Source organism: Chironomus tepperi, unplaced genomic scaffold (genome assembly GCF_022539635.2).
Source record: "Chironomus tepperi strain 1889 unplaced genomic scaffold, CSIRO-AGI_Ctep_v1 contig_364, whole genome shotgun sequence".
NCBI classification, from domain to species: Eukaryota; Metazoa; Arthropoda; class Insecta; order Diptera; family Chironomidae; genus Chironomus; species Chironomus tepperi.
In genome coordinates this window covers 574714-589749 of record NW_027226486.1, presented here as the reverse complement: position 1 = coordinate 589749, position 15036 = coordinate 574714, and the positions used below count along the sequence as shown (strand labels likewise).

Below are 15036 nucleotides of genomic sequence, written 5' to 3'. Positions count from 1 at the left end.
AAAGATTGACTGCTACCGCTCTAAATTCCGACATAAAAGAAAGAAAAATCAAATTTTTTTTTTGAAAGTGTGATAATTTTTGGACTACAAAATTAGTCTAAACTGAGTTCGAATTACTGCCCTGGGCTGGAATTGAGATTTTTAACATTGTAAATTGAGGATTTTGTGAATTTAATTCAAGATTATGTGAATTTTACATCAAAGTGTGCTTAGAAATTTTTAAAAGTGAATTGAAAAATTGTAAAAAATTTGAAGAAATTTTAATTAATTTTAAAAAGGGTTTTAAAAATTCTAAACAAAGTTGAAAATTCTGTGAAAAATTGAAAAAATTGTGAAAAATTGCAAAAAAGTTTTGACAAATTCAAAAAGTTGCAAAAATTCAAAAAAGTTGAAAAATTCTTAAAAAGTTCAAAAAGTTGTAAGAAAATTGGAAAAAAAATTGTAAAAAGTTCACATATATTCTGAAAAAGTTTTGCAAAACTGTGAAAAAGTTTGAAAAAAATTTTGAAAATTCAAAAAAAAAAATTCAAAAATTCAAAAAAATTCAACAATTCAAAAATAAATTCCAAAAAAATTCTGAAGATCTTAAAAAACTTTGAATAAGCTTTGAAAATTTGCAAATAGTTCAAAAATTCAAAAAATTCTAAAATATTCAAAAAAACTCTTAAAAAATTGTGAAAAATTGCAAATCAAATTCCAAAAAAGTGTCAAGTGTCCATCCATCACACCACCCATCACCCCCTTCAAAACCCAATCAAAACATCACCACATCCAAAATATTATTCAAATGTGTGATTAATTACAAATCAATGTTAACATAAATTTAGTGAACAATTAATCAAAATAAAAAAGAGTTTCTAGTGCTTGTTGTCTCCACCGACAAATCTTCTCCATCCTATCGATTGTCAAGAATCTTGAATGAAATTATATATAAATTTTATTAATCAATAAAAAATAATTTCCATTTCAAATGTTTCCTTTATAAGAAGCAAGAGATTCTGTGTGTAGAATAAAGAAAGAGAAGAAGACCTTCAAAAAGGAACTAAAAGACTTAAATGCACGAATAAAAAACAAAAGAAGGAATACATAAAAAAAAATAAAATTTATCGAAATTCAATCAGACTGAACGGAACGTTGAAGAATTTTTAATACAGCATAAGAAAAAACTTTTAATTTTTTTTTGGAACCTATAAAAGAAGGAACAATAAAAAGGTGTACAGAGGCCACGAGAGAAGTAACAAAAAAGTTGTATTAATCGATAACAAAATAAAAAAGTAAGGAAGAAAAAAATACCGAAAAAGCTATTAAGGTAAGTAAATTGTTTCTTGATGCATCTGAATTTCATTCCTTGCTGTACAGGGCATTTTCAATTTGCTGCCTTTTTTTTTTGCTTGCTTCTTCCTTTACAATATTTTGATTCCTTGCGAGACCATAAAAATTATTATTCTTTGTTCATTATTTAATGAAATTTTTGCGTCTTGTGTGCATGTTCAGGGAAATTTTAAGGCATGTATGATGAGAGTTTTATGGGAAGCTTGAATTGTTCTCAGGGAATTTGATTGAATTTTGATGATTGAATTTTTGGATGCTTAAATTTAATTTTGGTCATGTTTTGTTGAGGGCTGTGTTAATCTGTAGATGATCAGGGAAATTTGTGAGTTTGCTGGATGTTTCAGATGTGCAGTACTGTGCAGATTGAGAATTTGTATATATTTAGTGTCATAACCAGCAAGACAGTCAGTTTGCAGTTCTTTTTGTTGGAATTGTAACTCTAAATTGGAATATTCTTACAGTTCCAAGTACCAAAAGTCATTTAATCGATCCAAAATCCTTTATTAGACAAGCATGACATTCATTTGGCTCTCTGACCAAACTAAAGTCACGTCCGAACAATTTAAGTCGATGAATCGATAAAAAATCCGGCACTAAGATGATGTGACTCTCTTTCTGTCTTCTGGCCAAGCTAGATTCACATCCGAATACTATAAGTCGGCTAATAAATCCAAAATTCAAACTGAATTCGAACAGGATAGTACAAGTCAGTTAATATATCCGAATTTTGGTACCATCCCGGTGTAACGCTCAGTCTACCCTGTGATCAAGTCTGAATCACGGCTGAATTGCACAAGTCGGTTAATTAATCCAAAATCTGTCACTACGCTGGTGTGACTCGCAGTCTAATCACTGACTAAGTCAGAGTCACTCCAGACATGGACTGGATACTTGATGAATTAGTCAATTTGTGCTATTCGAAAGTAATAAGTCAAATTTCATTAAATATCATGAATTTGGCTAAGAAACTTATTTAAGGATTCTGGTTGATCAGTCAGAACATTAGCATGCTTCATCCACATCATGCCATCTTCCTACCCAATAATTCAAAATTCCAAAAAATATTCCCAAATCTTCTCAATTTATCACCCAAAAAATGCATTAAACACGCAATTCCTCCTCAAGGTCAATACCATCCCATTTAATACACTTAAATTCTGTTCTGCATGAAAATTTTCTCTTGCACAGCACGAAAAAGTTAAAGTACATTAACATTAGCAATAATTCAAGATCATTAATATTCATTATAGATTGCAAAAAAAAATTATGCATTTATTGCTCCGGTCAAATTTAGACGGAATTCGTAGTTTATTAAGGAATACTGAATATTAAATAATGTTAATTATCTATTCAGTGCATATACTCAAATATGGATAATTTGTGATACATGTACAGGCGTACGTGAATAATTCATAATTTTTTTTTAGGATACTTAAGTTGTGAATAAGGGTCATTTATGGTACTTGTTAGAAGTTATGGAATTTTTGTGCAGTAGATTGATAAAAAATAATTCAAAATTGGATATGCCAAGGTTATTTAAGCATAATTAAGGGTGTATAACCATAAAAATTATAAAACAGCTTCAAACCAGTCTAAAATGATCAAAATTATGCATTTTGTGGATGAAATGACACCTTGGTGTATTTGAAATTGGAATCAAGTCATTATCACTTAAATTGCTCTCATTTGGCTGCTGCTGCACATTTAGAATGTTTTCGTGTTGTAATTTAAGCATTTTATTGGTCATTTTCTGAGATTGCTAAATTGGAGGAACGATTTGATGCAGAAGAGGCAGTGAGGTATGCACAGCTTCAGGGTTTGGAATTGACTTGGATTTTGTCAATTTGACTTCAAATTAAATTCAAATTGAGCTCTAGATTGCTGTAAATGGATCTAACAATGAATTTCACCATTTTAAGGCTTAAGGGAAGTACTTATGGGGACCGAACCCCTCCTTAAATTCTAAAATATGTAATATTATGCTTTAAAACAATCAATAATCTTAAGACATTTAGTGCCATTTAATTTCAACTAAAAGAAAGCAATTACAATAATTGGCACTAAAAAATATTCATAAAAATTCCCAATTAGACACAAAATGACTCCTAATGGCAGCGCAAAGTATATAATAAAATAACGGACAAACAAGACCTAGCAAGACACTTAAAATATTCAACATTAATCCTCACAAAAAATAGCAATGCAATATTTAATGAGCCAAAAACATGTGAAATTCAATGAATAAAGTCACACGTAAATCCTTTGCAGCAAACCATTCACACGTTCATGTGTCAAAAAACCTTAAAAAATTGTACAATCGATAATTAAAAGTTAAAGCTTTATCTTTTCATTGATTATTGAATGAAAATATTATCACATATTTCATAAAATCTCTTTTTAAATGCCATTTGGCTGTACTTTTTTTTGCAAAAAAAAGAAAATGTTTTTAACACCTCATTCAGCTTCAGGCAATCGTTATTATATTCATTATTGCAATTCCTTCTTTTTATTTTATTTTTGACGACTCTTTTTTTTATTATTTTTATTTCAATTGATAATGAGAAACAAAATGGAAAATAAAAGAAACAGCTTTTTTAGCAAATTTATGCTTATGATGCAATAAAAATAAGGTGATGTGGACTTTGATGAGGATTCTGGGGACATATTCATGTCTTTTGGTTGCTACATTGTGATTTTCATCATTTTTTGAAATAATTTTGCTGTTAGGAATCCAAAATGTCCTCAATTCATCCTCAATGTTGATCTAATTGACAATTTTCAATTGGGCTAGCTCCCAAAGCTAGATGTCGATTATGCTAAGCGGAATCTGAGTCGTTATAGAGCTTTGGAAGCTAGGAAAGATAAAAATTGTGAACCAAACAGAAATTAAGAGTCAATTGAGTTGCATCGAATAACCCTCGATAGTTCTATGATAGGAACATGTGATTGAGATCGTAGGACATGGGTTCGGGTCCAACTACAGTTCCTTTGTTTCGAAAATATGAATTTTCTTTTAGTTCAACATAATTTCTAACGAAAAAGTGGACTAAAGTCAATTTTTGAGGTCTGCAGAGCTACTTTACGTCATATAACCATCTGCTGCAGTTAGTTGCCAATTTATAGCTTCCCAATTTCAAATCTGCAAACATTATGTTATCCAGAAAACAAATCTGCTTGACAATAAACTATTAAACTTTATGAATCTGACCCAATATTATTATTATTTCTATAAAATTTCCATTATTCCAAACAAACCTCCAGACAATCCAATCTCCCCAGCCATAACAAAACTATCTCTCCAATCCCAAAAAAAATATATATCCATACATTAAATATAAATACCTCTCGCTCGATTTCATAATAATAAAATATTGCCCGCGAGGCGATATTGTGGTCGACTAAAAATAGCCATAGAGACATGTCGTTCACGCTAAAAAGATTGTGCATTCCAATAACAATATAATATCAGAGCGCGCGGACACAGACGGACATCGGGTAGAGAAAAGAGCGACAAAGAAGAAAAAATATCCATTAAAAATGCCTTTTTGCTTATTCTTTTTGGCACAAAAAAAGCAGAGCGCGCAAACGAACGACTTTCCTTTTTGAGACATTGCTCCAAGGACACCCACTCGTGTATATTATTATTATTTTTTCGGGCAGATAGATACACATATTTGTGTACCTCATATGTACATGCGATGTAAGTCGCAGACCATAACGATGCCACTGTTATGCAAATCATCCGCTAATAATCGCTAAATGATACAAGTTATGTGAAATTCAGGCTGCACTAATTCCATCATTGACGGTTAAATTGTCCCAAATCGACATAAACCGCTTAAGAACAGATGTGAATTACAAATTAGACCACATTCATTTGCGACTTTTTTTTATTTTGGATGTGCTTTCGCTATTTTTTGACTTTTTCATTAATTTCCCGCACAAATCTACATTTTATTGGGTCGAAATTCATGGGAATTTGCGTAATTTTCTGTGAAAATTGGAGATGATTACATTTTTAACAGTCATAAAATGTTGAATAATTGTCAATTAAGTGTGTGTTCATTAAAAATATTTTGAGCTGTACAGCACATTTGGCTTATTTGAATAATTGACACAAAATTGATGGTATGCATGGGAAACAGTTACCTTCTTTTCATGCAGGATGACGCTAATTTCTTTCTGTAATAAAGATATTGTTTTATTGTCTTACAAGTGACCTGGTTGTGGTGGAAGATGTAGGGAAATGTGTTTGGAGTGTCATAAGGTGAATGTTTGTGGGATTATATGCATGAGTTGTAGTTAATAAGATTTTAACTAGTAGCGGTGTTGTTCTTTTAATTTTGAAAAAATCATGAATGTGCAATATCAAAGAGCAATGCCTTTGTTTTGAGCGAATCGATGCATACTGACATTATCTGAATTACTGTCAATTCTCAGCAGGCAATGGACGTGTTCTTAAGACCAGAATAAGCTGAGAGCAACGCTCATGTACAAGCTCATCTAGAATTTTTTAGGGGAGCAAGCTCTTTGCCTGTTGAGGAATAACAATTTGAGAACACTAGAAAGCAATAGAGCCATTTTCAGGGAATATTTTGAGGGTCATGGACCACAACTGATCATAACGGCTAGTAAATTAAGTGAAATAACTCAATCCGTTAATTTTATAACTTATCATTGTATTGAGATGAATATCAAGCTTCTCCATAACAAACTAAATGCACCTGCTTCTTGTCTGCCACCCAGCCTGCCTCTCATCATGATATAATCCAATTTTACTGCAATCTGCAATTAATTTGATGTAGTGAGTATAATCCCCATAAGGCAATCCTACAAAACGACAAAATTGGTCCTTAAATAACTGCACATGCTTCTTTAAGCTTCTTAAGATCAAATCCCATCAATAATACAGCAATTATACATGAAACATAATTAAAAATATCATCAAAATGATCTTTAAAGAAAATGAAAAAAGATTCCAAGTCAGAAATCATAAAATTACAACTTTAATATCATATCCAATGCTAAAACCCTCAGTCTATCTTGAAAAAAATATATTTCTGCATATCTAAAACTGCAATTTCTATTCGATTCGTACATAAAATTATACGATGCAATCCACATCCATTAGATTATACGTAGTATGATAAAAAATATTGTTTATTCCCATCAACCTTGAGATTTCTTCAAATCTAAAGCTATACATATAATTTCAAGGCATGGAAAAAACGCGATGCATTTGAAATGAGGATAAGCGGTCCGAAAAGAACCTCAAGACAATAAAAAAAAGGCAAATTACTTCTTCTTTTGCTGTCCGTTTTGTTTCATCCAATGTCCGTAAACTATATCATGGATTTTAGGCTATTTCTCTCATCCATCTTCATTCCTTCTTCTTATACCTTATGCAGATCCGCAACAAAATGAAATAAGAAAATCGAGAAATATTTCAGTTCCAAAAAAGATGCAGCAAAAAGTCTCATTTTACGCCAAACATTAACAAATTAGTTAATGGCTATGTTTGCATTTATACATTTCTCGCAAAAGGATTTCCTTTTGTTTTTTTGCGCATTTGAATTTTTTTTTGGCTTTTTCGGCCACTGTGCTGTTAATAATTTGTCTCTTCCTTATTCTCTCATCTCATGCAATGCTGTGAATGCAAATTTCTTTTGCCTTTTTTTTGTTTGGTTCTCCTTCTTGCCCTTTTTTGATGTGCATCTTCTTGTGGTTCTTTTTTTGGGGGTTCTTATGGGAATGGTTTGTGGTTTTTAGAGGGATTGGATGCTCTATGGAGTGAACATATTGATTATTTATTAAGATACCTGAGCAGACAAGGATCATGCTCAATTATATTGATTGACTATACTCATTCGCATGCTTATTCAGATGAATCTGCTCACTGTCTGCTAGGAATGGTTGATACTGACTAATGCCGTCTTATTATACTCATATATGATGATTAAGGATCTAGAAAATTGTTTCAAATCTAGAATGTCATGATCAAGGTTCAGACAGCGTCAGATACGGGTTCAGACAGAGTCAGACACTGATTCAGACAGAGTTAGGTACAGGTTCAGACAGGACAGGTCCAACAGGTACCTATCTTCTATTAGCTTAGTTTGACCTGCAATTCGTTCATTTTAAATTTCTACAGTTTTCGGCTGTACTTTAAAGTTCGTCCAAAGTTGCTGACCTGCTCGTCCATCAATCCTAGTTTCTATTGTTCCACAATTGATCCAAGTTAATCTTAAGGTCTGAACAGCAATAATTAAGTTTTTTCTTCAATATTCTTCAACATTCCCGATATATCCCCAATACCAATAACCCCTAAAAAAATCACATCCATAAAATTTGAATTTCTGCATGTTTAAAGGGCACCGAGTTACAAAAAAACAAAGTCGAGAAGAAAATGACACAAAAGAGAATAAAAGAGACCATTCAGCATGAAATTCAAATTAATTCAATGAATAAATTGAATCAGTAAGTTTTTTTTATATATTATTATTTTGTGAAGGTCTCCATAGGACATCCATAAAAATGAATAAAAAAATTCATTGAACTTCGAGTAAATTAAATAATTTAAAATAAAAATAAAAAAAATGAAAGGAAATTTTAATTAGAAACTTTAACGAGTTTACAGCCCTTGAATAAGACACAAGTGAGGCTTTCGGGATGATGGAAGTAAGCAGCAAAGTGGAAAAAGCCCACGCGAAATTGAGTGGCAGATTAGCAGCCGGTCAGTTGCTTTGCTCATTAAATTCAGTTTATTTTTTTGTCACACAAAATGAAAAAATAAGAAGTAAAGCAGTCAATTTACATACTGGATGATTGCCTAGTTGATGTCGATGAAAAAAAAGGTATAAAAAGAAGTCGATAAAATTATTATTGCATTCCAATCACATTTTTAATATGGAAAAAAATAACATTTATTTATAGAAAAAATAGATTCAATATACAGCCATAGTCAGCTTATGAAGAGGAAATGAAACTGTTTTGTTAATTTTCAAGGAGTACACGACACAAAGCATGTGTTAATGAATCAGTGAATATTTTCGCGAAAAAGTCAACAGTTCTTCGAAATTGAAGCATAAGTTGAATTACTAAGTAGTAAAAGACATAAAATGAGACATTTGATGATTACATAAATGTCAGGCTGTACAGTCACTGGGTTGAATTTTGGATTTTTGTTGCTGATTTCTTGTTAATTTTACTTTCATGTAACTTGAGAATTTTTGGATATCTATTTTGTGTTAATGATGATAGTGATTAGGGGTCAGGCAGGTGTGGGTGGAAAGGCTGAATTGCTTTGAATTTGATAAAATTTGGGATATGATTCTGCCATGTAGTACTGTAATGTCGTGTGGTTCATAAGAAGCATTGCTAATATTGACAAAGCTCTAAGAAATGATTGAAAGATCAATTTCTGATCGAACCAACGTCCTGGCACAAAAAGATGGTCCAAATATCCGATCTGTTGCCTGACCCTTCGGCTACAGAGGTCTTACTCTCGAATTGACAGTTTCTCCTCAATGTAGACTATGCTTTCTCGATACCGGGACCGGGACCGGGAAATCCCGGGACTGTCCCGTCCCGGTCCCGTCCCGAGTCCCGAAAATCTTTCGGGACTGGTCCCGCGGGACCAGGTTTTAAAAAAATTCTTATAAACTCTTAAAAAAATAAAAAGAATAAAAATAAAAGCCTTTCAATTTGTAAAAAAAAATTTAAAATCAAAATATATTATATAATTTTAACAAAAAACACTAGAAATGTGGAGCTATAAATTCGTATTTTGAATGTTTTTGAGTTAAAAATTTAAAATTAATTATGGTCTTTTGACTTTTGTTCTGAAATGCAGTGGCAAATATTATAAACCCAATTTAAACAAACTTTTTTAAATAAATCTATTGAGTTCCAGCTAATTTGAGGTTTTACAAAAATTGAAAGGTTCAATTCTTTTTAAATTGATTACAAATATTAGAGATTATTTCTCATAACTAAGATTTGATTCTTCATAATCATATATACAGTGAATATGATAGTTAAACTCAGAACTTTTTAGTGTTATTTTATTTTAAAATCATTTAAAACAAGTCAGGTTTAAGAGTTCTAAAAATTTAAATCCAACATTAAATTTTTGCCAATACATAATAAGCTTAAAAACACTGAAAAAACATTAAAATATTGTACTTTTTAGCACATATTTTTTTTCGGGAAATCCCGGGATTTCCCGGTCCCGTCCCGATCCCGTCCCGGTCCCGGAAAAGTTTCGGGACCGGGATTTCGGGAAAGCATAATGTAGACTACACTAATGTCCAATATCTTCATAAAATCATCAAAAGTTAGCAGAATCTTGAGATTTCGGACTCAAGAAGTCCAAAAAGGCTCATGCACCTTTCAAGGAGCTTGGAATCCTCTAAATCCGAAGGAGACTACTCATTGACCTTTCATTTCATATTTCAAATCATTAATATTGAACCTGGACCCTGCTAAAAGCTCTATCTTACAAGCTACAAACAGAAACACAAAAAATACAGATCCAGCAATAAGAAACAACCGTTAAATTCCCAACATTTCCAGCTACTATCCACTTGTCACATCATCCCAAACTCCAATTTAAATCCCCATAAAAAATCCACATGACAGGAAATAAAAACCCCTAAATTTGACATCATTACTGCACATTTCCATGAAATCATCAATGAAGCCATATCCCATTCACAATCAATTTTTATTGCCACCTTCACAAAAAGCAGTAAATTAGATTTTAATAAAAATAAAAATCTTCAACTGCTTTCAAAAATATTTTCTGAGAATGTGGAACAGCTACAAAAAAAAAAAAAACGGCACCGACATACACAATTTAAGCTTACTATTTTTGCCTACCCCAAGGCTCATGAAGGCCTTGCACTAATCTCGACAAGAATGCACTACAGTAATAATTGTGAGACTAATAAGCTGAATAAACAATGAGTAGCTCGAAAAAAAAAAAAGCGTTAAAGACTCTCGAGATATGAAGCACGTCTCGAGACAAAAAAATGTTGTCGCCACTTATTATAAGTTCGAAAAATCGTTGCATGTCTGCTTGCCGTTTTATTTTTTTTTTTTGTGACTCTTTTTTTCAATTATGGAATGTTTTGCTCCGAGATGATAAATGTCCGATGACTGATTAATGTCCAGATGAATTTTTAGTAGCAAAAATTTTTATAAACAGACATAAATTGTGATGTGGGGGTTTGTTTGTGAATGATGTCGATTGAAACAGTGCAGCAGCAAAGTGGACAGTATGCTTGAATAGCATAAATTGAGGAATCGATCACAATTTTGACTCTTGGTTGTCGTGACTCTGATTTTATGTTGGATTCGATTTGAATCTGGCACCATACGATAGTGACTAGTCAGCCTAGGGTCGAATCGATTAGCCAATGTGTGCTACTCGGGTATAATTATAACCAGGTTGGGTTAACTTGAGCACTTGGAGCTATTTTGAATGCTTCTAATCTAGCTAATCGAACTGGGTGATAGAATACATCAAGTGACTGCAATTGGTGCGGTGGTGGCTCTTCCACATGTCCGCTTGACTGCCTCAAAGAGCACATGACTTAAAAATCCTAAATCAGGCCATAGGCCAATTTAACTCCAATCCCAGGTCAGATTTGATGAAATCTAGCCTTACACCAGAGTCAAGTCGATTAAAAGCTAGATTCTCGACCATCTTTCCAGCATGTGTCATCCGAGTGTCCTATGGACAAAATAACAATGCGTGAGTCAGCATAGGTGAAATTATTCATAAAACTCCTTACAATCCACAACATCATTCATACTAGAAATCACTCACGTACACTAAATCACATTTTTTATGATAATTTATGCAACAATGATGCCTCTCGCATCGGAATCGACAAAATGTGCGGATGAAGATTTCAGTTTTTTTTTTTGTGTATATCTCATTTACCATAAAATGTCGATCAAAAACAAATCACTGAAGAGAAAGGAAGTAACTCAAAATGTGTGAAATTTTTTCTAATCAAGACTTGCCAATCTTCACTCATCAGCATCACATTAAGCTTCCCTCCTGACACTATGCCTTTATTGGCATATTTTTTAACGAGTTTTCATTTAAATTGCCAATATTGTTGGCAATTAGTCTTACAAGCCTCGCCTTAGTTTTCATATACTGATTTCTATTATTCATCGAAAGCATCTTAGCCCACTCGGAGATCTGTTTCTGTTTTGTGTGATGAATTGATGAGCATTTATGCCAAAATTGTCATTTTTCATCTTCTTCACACTTTTTTAAAATTTACATTCTCTTGTAAATATTGCGAGCACAACTGGATACACATTTGCTGTATTAAATGAGAAAAATATTCAGTTTGCCTTGTGAAGGTCGTCTCAAAGCAGCGCACACGGGCAACTGCAAATGGCGATTTAAATTTTTTTTTCTTTGCCTCTATTTCTTCATATTCGAGTTTGTGTCTTTAAATGACTATATACAGCTGGATTTATTTTCGAGCTACTCAATTGAGGTGTGCAGTAGGTTTTATGAGCAGTTCTCGTAAGAATTTGATATTTTGTATGAAATACAGGGGGATATATCAACAGGCTACATATATGTAGAGTCAATATCAATATGGAATTGAATGGAATTCTATTTGAAATATATGAAGTGGGAATGTAGAGCAATAAATTGTGTGATTTAACTTCTTTGCGTTATCATAAATTGTCGACTTAACAGTAATTAAGAGAAATAGATTGGATATGGTGGAGATTGTGGATTGTTTATGGTGAATAATTTCTATTTTTTGACATTTTTGGATGGGAATTGGATGTGGTAATCTGGAATATATTGAGGTTGAGAAGCTTAGAGACACGTTAGGAAGCTGTTAGAGTTATTAGACTCTACATAATTACTGAAAGATCGATTTTTGATAGGAATTGAACCCACGACCTCAAATTAGAGATATCCGGTCATTTGCCTATCTTTTCATCCACAGATGCCTTTCTCTCGACTTGACAGAACAGCTTAATGAGTTCAAATCCTAAGAAATCCTTTCCAAACCATTAATCACCTCAAATATTGTCGGCAATCCATTAAATCCTCAATCTTTCCTCCAAAGCCCCCAATTGACATCCAAAAGTTCATTAACCGTTCAGCACGGTAGCTGATAATCCAAAGTATCCCCATAAATCTGCCATATCATCGAAATGTAAAGCCATTCCCCATTCTCTTTCCTCCTTATGCTTTTTTCCATTTCTATTCCATTTCCAACCACATCAAATTGGCTTGCATTTCACCATATTTAATTCACATAAAATGTTAAAAATATTTTTTTTTTCATGCATGATAAAATGCAACACAATGTAACTGATAAACTTGATTGCTGGTAAACAGCAGTTTATAGCTCATTTAAGTATTTTGTTGTTGTCTGTATGTTTTATGGTTGTTCAGTGGTGGGTAAGCTGTGTGATGTGGGGCAATAGGATGTCGTAAAGCACTAGGATGACGCGACACATTACGATGACGCGATACACTAGGATGACGGAACACACTAGAATGACAAAACACACTAGAATGACGTGACACACTAGAATGACAAGACACACTAGAATGACAAGACACACTAGAATGACAAGACACACTAGAATGACAAGACACACTAGAATGACAAGACACACTAGAATGACAAGGCACACTAGAATGACAAGACACATTAGAATGACAAGACACATTAGAATGACAAGACACACTAGAATGACAAGGCACACTAGAATGACAAGACACATTACAATGACAAGACACATTACAATGACGCGACACACTTAGATGATGTGACACACTAGAATGACGAGACACACTAGGATGACAAGACACACTAGAATGACGCGTATGCTGCATGTGGTTTTGATACCGTAAAAAACAAAAGGTTGTCCACATCTGCACCAGTTGATTGCGTAACGAATTTCATTAGAAGTTAAAACATAAACTAAATTTCAAGCTTTATTTTCATTATTATAAAGGCGATGTGTAAAAGATAGGCGAAAATTGAAGTCGGGTGACAGGAGATTTTTAATGAACTTTTATAAGCGAGGCGACAAAAATTAAGCATTTCGTGTTGACGTTAGCTTATTAAATTGAACTTTTTTTTATATATATCTCATACAAATCTTTCACTTTTCTTTCTGCTCGCGCGACTCACTTGCTGTAGCTGTTTTTTCATATGCTTGACCATTTGTGTCGCAATTTGAAAGATGCGGAATCGAAGAGAGAAATGGAATGAATAAAAAAAAATTATATATATATACATAAACTGAAATGTCGAGATGAAAATGAAAATTTATGGCCAATTTACTTAGGTGTGTATTACAAAGAGAATGAGAGATCAACATTCATTATAAAGTCTCTAACTTGTGCCTTTATTTTTAGCAAATGATATTTTTTTTGCTTTTTCTATCGCTGTTTCATTTCATCGTATGTAGAGAATATAATACATAAAAAGTGATAGAAGATTGAATGTTGCCTTTTATCAATGAAATTAAATGGTTATGGATAGACAGAAATGTATGAGGAAATATGAGACTTTTTGAATGGGAAAGGATTGGTGCGCATTTTATTTTGGTTTTTGGGGACTTTGAGAGGTTAAGATCTGCAAAATGTGAATTTTAATTTATTGGAATAGACATGACAAAAATTGATGAATTTTAAATAGCAAATTTTGCCATTTATGAGATTAGGTAGCTTAGTGGTCCATTGGTCTAGTGATTTAGGAGAGTGAGTTATTGAATTTGGTTCAGCCGATCTTGTGTTCGAATCCCAACATGAACGAAATTCCATTTTTAAAATCAAAATTCAAGAAATTAGGTTTAAATCATCCTTATATGGACATTTATTATTAGTTGATTATGCAGGCACAGTTGCATACATGCTTTTGGTTCTGTGCTGTTATAAGGACTGAACCAGGGACTGAGGCTTTCCAAAGAAGTTAAAAAGACGTGATTCTCACTTTAAACTTAGTCAATGGACGATCATATCTAGGGTTTCTGAAAAACGGCATTTTTAAAAAACGGCCGTTTCCGTTTTTTTCCGAAAAACGGCCGTTAACGGGTCCGTTTTTTTAATGGTAGCGAAACAATACATTGCATTCAAATTGAAGTCCTTTTTGATTTGTACACGAAAAACTTACTTCTAAAAGTGTACCGCAGACCAAAAAATTGACGAATATCAATTTCCTTAGTTTAAATTATTAATTAAAAATTTTTTTTTTGAGACAAAAGAATAATTAAATTTTTGAAAAATTTCATAAAATTCAGAAAAAGGTCATATAAAAAAACGGAAAAACGGCTAGCAAAAAACGGCCGTTTTCCGTTTTTATTTTTCCAAAAAAACGGCCCGTTTTCCGTTTTCGTTAACGGCATCAGAAACCCTAATCATATCAACATTATGTTACTTTTATGCCATTTTGGTGTCTGCTAGGTGAACTAGTGGCAGGGATGTATGTTCAGGGAGGACTCTCAACACCTCAAGCCTCTATTAGATTGACCTCTGCAGTCATTTTTGCATTGATTCTAACAAAAATGGACAAAAAACCATTAGAACTAGTCATTAACTAGATATTAACTCAATTTTAACTATTTTTAATGTATTAATGTCCATTCTAGTAAACAAATCACCAGACAATCTGCTCCAAAATCCATCAACACTTTCAAATA

At 32.7% G+C, this 15036-nt stretch overlaps 1 protein-coding gene across 1 annotated transcript in view; it reads left to right on the top strand.

Moving 5' to 3' along the window:
* The first annotated feature begins 468 nt into the window (after positions 1 to 468).
* The window catches only part of Cad86C (Cadherin 86C), a 217620-nt gene continuing 203052 nt past the window's right edge, over positions 469 to 15036 (top strand). Inside the window, exon 1 of the mRNA XM_070646587.1 lies at positions 469 to 1309. The gene's annotated coding sequence lies outside the window, so the exon portion shown is untranslated. The remainder of the gene's footprint in view (positions 1310 to 15036) is intronic.